Source organism: Zootoca vivipara, chromosome 2, assembly GCF_965207765.1.
Source record: "Zootoca vivipara chromosome 2, rZooViv2.hap1.1, whole genome shotgun sequence".
NCBI lineage: Eukaryota > Metazoa > Chordata > Lepidosauria > Squamata > Lacertidae > Zootoca > Zootoca vivipara.
In genome coordinates this window covers 113,362,731-113,370,663 of record NC_142584.1, presented here as the reverse complement: position 1 = coordinate 113,370,663, position 7,933 = coordinate 113,362,731, and positions in this window count along the sequence as shown.

Genomic DNA, 7,933 nt, shown 5'->3' with positions numbered 1-7,933 from the left:
TTAATTGCTTTTGACCTAACATAGGAATTAGCATTATCCAGAGGACACCCCATTTGATGCCCCCGATAGACAGAATCCAGCCTGTAAATAAGGAACATTAATGCATCCACTTGAAACACATTGAACTGGGCAGAAGCTCCACACAATGCAATAAGATTTATTTCTGACAACGTGTGGAGATGGCGAGGCTGTATTTGCAGAGGGCATTTGAAGCTGACGCCCTGTTCAGATTCTTTTTCATTTTCTTCCCATCTAAGGTCTCCAGAGCAAGGAGCTATTCTGACTGATGTGGGTGGAGGGAGTTCATTTTCTAGTCCTCTATTAATCCAATGATGCATGCATTTTAAAAGCTGCATGAGGTATTGTGGGGAGAGAAAGGTTTTGTGGAATTGCAGAGTAGTGAGGGATCCCGAGGGTCTTCTAGTCCGATCCCCTGCAGTACAAAAAACCTTTGCCGCACGTGGGGCTCAAACCCACAACCCTGGGATTAAGAGTCTCGTGCTCTGCCAAATCAGACATCTCAAAAGGAAAACAAGATTGAAGGTGAGGAAAAGATTATTTATTGCAACTGTTAAAAGTGTGTCTCTTTAATAAGAAGTAAGCTGCAGAGGGAATTCTGGGGAAAGAAAGAAAAATACAGTACAAAGCAACAGCGACCCATTTTTGTTTTGTTGTTTCTGCTGATTTTGACTGGAATGAATCCTCTCAAAGGTCCCCTTGAAAAACTGCCCAATGTGCTCTTGGCGGGTAAATGTTTTTTATATCAGTCACTCTGGTCTGGAGAGAAACTCCTGCTGGGCCTGAGAGGCAGATTTAGTCTCCTCATGAGATGCTGAGGTGGGTTTTAATATCATTCAGATCAAAGTAAGGGAGGAGGGTCTCTCCAGAGAACGAGGCTCCTGAGAACGTGTAGAGTTCAGCTCCTGAGTCAGCATCAGAAAAAGACACACGTCCCTCTTCATAGTCCAGAGTCACCCGGATCCTCCTAGGAGCCTCATTCAGGGACAGATCAGAGTCAGGGAAGGTCAAGGCCCAGTACTTGCCTGCAGACTTCTCCACAGCCCAGATCCCCTCCTCTGGCCTTATGCAGAAGCGGCCCTTTCTCCTCACCTCACAGACTTCCTGGCAACCCCCACATCCCAGCATTCCCCACTTCCCACATTGACTTCCCATAAATGTCTTCCTGCTGTGAATCCCTCACGTCCCAACACACAAGGCCAGTACCGGTAGTGGAATCTCTCAGGATTGTTGGGCAGGACTTGCTTTTTGTCTCCCTTTCTCACGCTTCTCCGATCCTTGGACAGGATGAGCCAGGGATAGGCTGTGTCTGGATCCAGAGTGACATCAATAGGAGTATAGCACTTAGATCTAGGGAAGTAATAGTACCACTGTATTCTGCTCTGGTCAGACCTCACCTGGAGTACTGTGTCCAGTTCTGGGCACCACAGTTCAAGAAGGATACTGACAAGCTGGAACGTGTCCAGAGGAGGGCAACCAAAATGGTCAAAGGTCTGGAAACGATGCCTTATGAGGAACGGCTTAGGGAGCTGGGTATGTTTAGCCTGGAGAAGAGAAGGTTAAGGGGTGATATGATAGCCATGTTCAAATATATAAAAGGATGTCATATAGAGGAGTGAAAGGTTGTTTTCTGCTGCTCCAGAGAAGCGGACACGGAGCAATGGATTCAAACTACAAGAAAGAAGATTCCACCTAAACATTAGGAAGAACTTCCTGACAGTAAGAGCTGTTCGACAGTTTCAAAAACCTCATCAGGAGGGTTTTAAACTGGCTTATGTGGGGGAGGGAGACAGTGGTCCTGAAGGTAGTCTACAAAGTGCTGAAGATGATCACCCAAATGTCAAGGACCAAATGGAGCAAACAGCACACAGACGTAGTGGTGGGAGGAAAAAATCCTTAAATAAGAGACATGGGGGAATGATCAATAGTCTTCAATGTCTGTACACTAATGCACAGAGCATGGGAAATAAACAAGATGAACTTGAGCTCTTGGTACAGCAAACTAAATACGACATAATAGGCATCACTAAAACCTGGTGGGATGAGTCTCATGATTGGAATGTAGAAATAGAGGGATACAATCTATTTCAGAGAAATAGACCAAACAGGAAAGGAGGAGGAGTGGCATTATACGTCAGGGATGTGTATACCTGTGAAGAGATCCAGGATTTAAAACTTCAAAGCCATATTGAGAGTATCTGGGTCAAAATGAAGGGAGAGAGAAATAACAGTGATCTCATTGTGGGAGTTTACTATAGATCCCCAAACCAAGCTGAGGACACAGATGAAGCCTTCCTGGAACAGATGACCAAGCATTCAAAAGGAAGTGAGATAGTAGTAATGGGGGATTTCAAGTCCCAGCAGACTGGAGGAGGGCAAATGTTGTCCCTATTTTCAAAAAGGGGAAAAGAGAGGACCCAAACAATTACCGCCCAGTCAGCCTGACATCAATACCAGGAAAGATTCTAGAGCAGATCATTAAGCAAAGGTCTGTGAGCACCTAGAAAGGAACACTGTGATCACTAAAAGTCAGCATGGGTTTCTGAAGAATAGGTCATGTCAGACTAATCTGATCTCATTTTTTGATAGAATTACAAGCCTGGTAGATGAAGGGAATGCTGTGGATATAGCCTATCTTGATTTCAGCAAGGCCTTTGACAAGGTGCCCCATGATATTCTTGTAAAGAAGCTGGTAAAATGCGGGCTCAACAATGCTACCATTCCGTGGATTTGTAACTGGCTGACTGACCGAACCCAAAGGGTGCTCATCAATGGCTCCTCTTCATCCTGGAGAGTAGTGATTAGTGGGGTGCCACAGGGTTCTGTCTTGGGCCCAGTCTTATTCAACATCTTTATCAATGACTTGGATGGTGGGCTTGAGGGCATCCTGAGCAAGTTTGCAGATGACACCAAATTGGGAGGGGTGGCTAATACCTCAGAGGACAGGATCACACTTCAAAATGACCTTAACAGATTAGACAACTGGGCCAAAGCAAACAAGATGAATTTTAACAAGGAGAAATGTAAAGTACTACACTTGGGCAAAAAAAATGAAAGGCACAAATACAGGATGGGAGACACCTGGCTTGAGAGCAGTACATGTGAAAAGGATCTAGGAGTCTTGGTAGACCACAAACTTGACATGAGTCAGCAGTGTGATGCAGCAGCTAAAAAAGCCAATGCAATTCTGGGCTGCATCAAGAGGAGTATAGCAAGGGAAGTAATAGTACCACAGTATTCTGCTCTGGATAGACCTCACCTGGAGTACAGTGTCCAGTTCTGGGCACCACAGTTCAAGAAGGATACTGACAAGTTGGAACGTGTCGAAAAGCAGAGCGCTGACATGTGACCCGTCGATCAGCTGTTCCGCGGCTTTAAAGCGGTCTCCCTGCCTCTCTAGGACAGCGTTTCTCAACCGCTGTTCCGCGGCACACTACTGTGCCGCGAGACGCTGGCTGGTGTGCCGCGACGTGAGGCGACGAGAAGGGCGATTTGCGGCGCCAATAGGCAGCGCTGACCCGCCGGAAAGGAAGCCGGCCGGGTCAGTCTGGAGGGCGCGGGGGCGCGAAGGGTGTTTCTCCATCATCTCCTCGCGCTCGCTCCCTGAGCGAGGCAGCACTTCATGGCCGCGCGCCTGGGCTGAGGGGCCGGGCTTGGAAGCGGGAACATCGAGGGACGGGGCGGATCTCTCCGCCGCTGGACACAAAGCGCCACCGACGCCGCTGCTTTCCGCAATCCCGGGAGGAGGAGGAGGAGGCGGTGGCGGCGGAGGCTGCCCCTCGGGTCTCTCTCTCCGGTCCTTCCTCTCTCCCTCCTTGCGTATGAGTCAGGTATTTCCCAGCCCGCCATCGGCGGCCGAGGCCGCCTCCTCGCGCTCTCCCCGCGCGCTCCATGGAGAAGGCAGCGGCACCAGCGGCGCAGGGCGGCAGGGACTCCGGAGCAGCAGCAGCCCCGTCCAGCGGCGGCAGTAACAGCAGCCACCGCCGCAGCAGCAGCCGCCCTACCTCGGCGGGCTCCTCGCCGTCGTCCTCCGCCAGCCGGGGAGGGCTCTCTGGCCGCCAAGGAGCAGCGGCGGCGGCTACACCAGCGGGGAGGCCGGAGGGAGGCGGCGGTGGCGGCAGCAGCAGCAGCCCCAGCTCAGCCGCTGCCAGCCCAGGAGGGAGCGGGGGGCTGGCGGCAGGCAGGACGACGGAGGCGGTGCTCGAGGGCTCTCTCAGCAAGTACACCAAACTCATCCAGGGCTGGCAAAGCAGGTAAATGTTGTGGGAATGACCTCTCTCAGTCTCATTTTTTGGGGTGTGTGTGTGTGTGCCAGTGGGTCGACCTACTTCCTTTCCCCCCTGTCTCCCCACCCTCCCTATTCCTCAGTCCCCCACCCATTCCCAACCCCCAGGATTTGCCCCGTCTTTTAATGGTGGTGTGCCGCGTGATTTTTTTCATGGAACAAGTGTGCCTTGGCCCAAAAAAGGTTGAGAAACACTGCTCTAGGAAGTGGAGCCTCCCTCCCAGACACATAAATTCTCCTCCTTCCAAACAAGCTCAGAATATATTGTTTCGTTCCTGACAATGTCCCAGGTTCGATTCCCGGAAACGACAGGGAAGGAGACTCCCCCTCCCAAAAAGTTCTCCGGGGCAGGGAGGTGGCACAGCCTACAATTCCCCCTTCCTCTCTTTTAATCCTCTGCTGTTGTTACAGGAATTTTAAAATGATTGGTGAGGGGGGCTGCCCCTCCAGCACGCAGTGTGCCCCCCCTTCATTCACTCAAAGCCCCACATAACGTTGTTCTGTTCAGGAAGGAAGTGGCTACCAAGGGGGGAGCTTGGGACATGAGCGAGGGCAGCCATGACCCCTAAAGCGTGAGCCCAGGTTTTCAGCAGCCCCTCTGCCTGAGGGAGCATCTCTGGCATCCTGACACCTGAGTGCCAGACAGGTAGCAATAGCAAAACTAGATCAGTACAAAAGGGGTGATTAACGACATGATCTAAATATCTCTTTTGTACACTTAATTGATGTGTGGTGGAGGTCAAGGGAAGTTGGGGGCAAGCCCTGATGCTCAGCACCCAGACCCTCCCGACGGGGATGTATGTAGGAGTGTAATTTTAGGGGTGTTGTGGGTCTCTTTGAAAAAAGTCTTTTGTTGGTCTTTTGTTTCAGTGTATCTGCAGAAGTGTGCATGCACACAAAAGCTTATACCAAGAACAAACTTAGTGGGTCTCTAAGGTGCTACTGAATATTTATTTTTATTTTTTTAATATATATTTCGACAGCGTCAGACCAACACCTACCTGAATTTGTAAAACTGATTAAAGTGGGAGCCATCCTTTGTTCTGGGCTTCTTCCAGCTTCTCCCATGTGGTAGGTGGAAGTCCTGTTGCAAGAGTCTTTTGAATAAAGACCAGGCCTAGTGGCTGCTGTTTTGCTCCGCTATTCCTGGCTGGTGTCTTTGTTTGGTCATCAAAATGAGCTCAAGGATTTTCCTATAACACGGGGGAGGGGATCTGGTCATTTTTACACCCATTTCAAGACGTGGGGGAGGCAGGGCCATGGCGTGGTGTCTGCAGTAAAACAGCCCTGCAAAGTAGACTGGATTTGTGGGGCTTGGAACAGTAACTTACAACAACCCTAAAGGGTAGTCCAGTGTCGTCATTACGGGTGCCTTTTTAAAATAGGGGCTGGTGTTTGAACTTGGGCTGGATGCAGGAAGGACCTTTGTTAAGGTTGAACCAAGGCTGCTGCGGGGATAAAATAAACTTTATGCAAGGCAGTAACCTCAACTCAAGGTTTCTGCTGATGGAGCACCTAGTGAGTGCTAGCATGGCAGGGCTTCTGGGGCAGCCTGTGTCTTGCAAGGAGGGTCCCAGCTCCAACACCAGACACCTCCAGTTGAACGCATGAGGTGGCAGAGGAGGGGAAGCCTCTTTGGATCGACCCAAACCATGGGATTCAAGTTACAATAAAGGCAACTCCGACTAATGTCAGGAAGAACTTTCTGGCATTTAAGAGCAATTAAACAGTGGAACGGTCTCCCTCAGGAGGGGGTGGACTCTCCTTCCTTGGAGGCTTTTAAGCAGAGTTTGGAGGGCCATCTGTCTTAGATGTTTGAGTTGAGATTCCTGCATTGCAGGGGGTTAGACTAGATGACCCTTGGGTTTAGCTTCCAATTCTACAATTCTATGGCCGTTTTCTACAGATCCTTAGGTAGTCCAGCATCCTGTTCTCACAGTGACCAACCAGATGCCCCTTTTGGGAAACCTGCAAGAAGGATCTGAGCATAGGAGCAGCCATGGGTAACCATCCCCTCCATGAATGTGTCTCGCCTTCTTGTGAAGCCATGTGGATCGGGGCCCACACATTTTGTTTGACCAGAGTCATTTTTCTGCCTGGGGCGACAGAGAATCCTATAATTGTAGGGCTGGAGGGACCCCAAGGGTCATCTAGCCCACATATCCCCCTGAAATGGAAGAAGGCAGCACACACATTCACTGGTTCCAGCTGGAGGGGGGGCTGGGTTTTATTCTAGCTCCACCAACTGATGAGATTTCAAGATTTGCAGAGAAAAAAGTTACGAAAAAAAGATTTTAAGTGCTTATGCTGACAGATCATAAACTGGAAAATAACACTTATAACTGTAAGAATCTTATTTTTCCTTCTTTTAATAATTTCAATGTGTGTTTGGTGTTTGGGGGTGGATAAAAAAAAATTGGCACTGGGTACCACCTGACCTTAAGGGACCCAGGTGGCACTGCGGGTTAAACTTCAGAGCCTAGGGGTTGCTGATCAGAAGGTCGGCAGTTCGAATCCCTGCAACGGGGTTAGCTCTGGTTGCTCGGTCCCAGCTCCTGCCCACCTAGCAGTTCGAAAGCACGTCGATGCAAGTAGATAAATAGGGACCACTCCGGCGGGAAGGTAAACGGTGTTTCCGTGCGCTGCTCTGGTTCGCCAGAAGCAGCTCTGTCATGCTGGCCACATGACCCGGAAGCTGTCTGCGGACAAACCCCGGCTCTCTCGGCCTATAGAGCGAGATGTGCGCTGCAGCCCCAGAGTCGGACACGACTGGACCTGATGGTCAGGGGCCCCTTTACCTTTACTTTTCCTTACCACCTGACCTTGCTATGCCACTGCTTAGAGCAGCCCCCCTGCCTGTGCGAAGCGGACGTGAAGGAGCTGCCTTTTGCCTCTTGCTCTTTGGGGCTCCGTCGGGGACACCTCCACCCCGCCAATTGACTGGGGGAGTTGCTGGAAGAGGAGATTTGCACGACTTGCATTGCGGGGTCCTGGTGCGAGTTCTGCGGGGGTCTGCACCCCATAGCAGAGGCTTGAAATGGGGGCAGGAGGGGGGTTACTCCAGAGGGGCGGGGAGGGTCAAGCTGTGCGACCTTCATGCCCCGGAGAAGAGTCTTTTCAGGGATGGGGGTCTTTTCCGTGCCACTGCCGGGAGGGAACCTGAAACCTTTTCAGGAAAGAAAATGAATTATAGAGCTGGTTTGGAGGGAAGGAACATTATGTTTCGGGGGGTGGGGTGGGGAGCAGAGGAAAAATCCCTTTTTGCCACTGATTCCTCCCCCTGCCCCATTACTTCTGTGGATCAGAAGAGTGGGAGAAGGGCTGATGGGGGGGGGAGACTCCTCCCTTTTTGCAGCGCAGAGATGGAGCCAGCCTTGTGGGTGGGGGGAGCCAAATACATTTGCTGCCTGAGAGGAGCCAGAGAAGAGTGCTTCCCCCAAAGCAACTCTACTGGGACACTGAGCAGTCACCTGGGGACAACTATCTTCTCCCCACCAAAGAAGAAAGACATAGTCTTAGACGCAGCCTCTCCAGCACTGTTTTATGGATTGGGGCAACTCTGTGACTTCTGTGTTATGGAGAGAAAATGGGGTATGGTATCTAAAGCGCTTTCCAACTTCGCTGGAGTCT